Source organism: Prionailurus viverrinus, chromosome B1 (assembly GCF_022837055.1).
Source record: "Prionailurus viverrinus isolate Anna chromosome B1, UM_Priviv_1.0, whole genome shotgun sequence".
Classification (NCBI taxonomy): Eukaryota; Metazoa; Chordata; class Mammalia; order Carnivora; family Felidae; genus Prionailurus; species Prionailurus viverrinus.
In genome coordinates, this window is record NC_062564.1 from 102,862,678 (window position 1) to 102,864,323 (window position 1,646).

A 1,646-nucleotide genomic window follows, 5' to 3' on the forward strand; every position below is an offset into this window, starting at 1 on the left:
GCAGGAAATTTACGTCATCAAAGCTCGGCGGCTGAAGGTGGGAAAGCCAAGGCTACTGCCGTCGCTAGTGCGCAAGCTCAAAGCGAGGTTGGCACCCGCGGAGCTGGCTAGGAGAAGCAAGTGAGTTTAAGGAGGCGAGTTTCTGAACGGGAAAGTCTATTTCTTTTATCATGAAGTGTAGGGAAGAAAAGGACAAGAAAATAACGGTCAAGGATAGAAATTAATATCAGTAGAGGGCTTTCACATTTCACCCTTTCCTCAGTTTTAGCGGGATAGACTGGACGGGTATTGTTATTTTACAGATGAGGAAGTTGAGATTTAGCCAGTAGAAAGCTGCAGAAGCAGAGCTTGTATCATTTTCAGTGGAGAAACGCTGGAATAAACGGGCGTAAGAGGAGAGGAGGGAGGGGAGGAAACTTTGAGACGGTGAGGTGGGGTTATTGCAGGCTGAAGGTGAAATCTGGTAGGCTTGAGAAGTTGACAAGAATTGAGAATATTGCCGACTTGTAACTAACAGTGTTACAACCACCACTAGCTGAAACAAAATGTGTTTATTTTTTCAATCTCCCCAGTATTTTAAGCGGATAAACTTATTTTTATGCTCATAGAGGAACCGGATACTCGTGCCGCCAACCATTCGGCGCTTTGAAGCGTAGTTAAAAGCAGGAACTCCAAACTACCTAGGTTCAAATTCTGATTCTGCCTCTGACTAGTTCTGCGACCCTGGCCAAGTTAGCCTTTGTGCATCACTTTACTCATCTGCAACAAAGGAGTGTTAAACCTATTTATTATGAAGGATAAAAATGAGTTAATACAGGTAAAATGCTTAGAACAAGTGCCTGGCATGGAGTAAGTGCTATTTAAGTGTTTGCATTTTATTTTGTTAACATTCGATTCAGAGGTAATGGGCACTGTAACTCCTTTTCAGGCTCCATTCTGCTACTTTTGTCTCTTAGTTTTTTACTACCACTGATACATTGTAGTCCCAGTTGTACCACTTGCAATCCATGCACTCAATTAATTAGTTACATTGTGTGTGTGTGTGTGTGTGTGTGTGTGTGTGTGTGTGTGGCCTTCTGTGTCTCAAGAATAATTCAAGTGTTACAGAACTGGGGTGGACAGAAATCTGTTCCTCGACAAATTTATATTCTCTTTGTAGGAGGCAAGCAATAAATCTTAAACAAAAAAATAAAACAAGTTGACATACTAATGCTATCTGAGAATGGTGATGCTATAGTAATAGGGGTAATTGCAGAAAGTGGTCGTTTTGTAGAGGTGGCAGTTGAGTTTAGTAAATCCTCAGTGATGAGAAGGAGCAGCCATGATATCATCTGGAGGAAAGGAAAAGTGTTTGAAGCAGAAGGAGCAGCATGAGCCAAGAATGAGATAGGATGAGCTTAACATGGTCTGGAGACAAGAATTGTGAAGGAGGAAAGTGGACAGAAATTATGTCCACATGCTAAGACAGTTGATTGACTTTCAAAACAGGCAAGGGGCTTACAGAGTGTAGGCCATTCAAGTTCTTTTAACAACTTAAGTTCTTTCATAGCACAATTTCACAACAGAACTCCTGGCTAAATTCATCATTTAAATCCTTACGGTCTTTTAGTGGGCATTTACTAGTTTCTCTTCCTGTCAGAAATGAA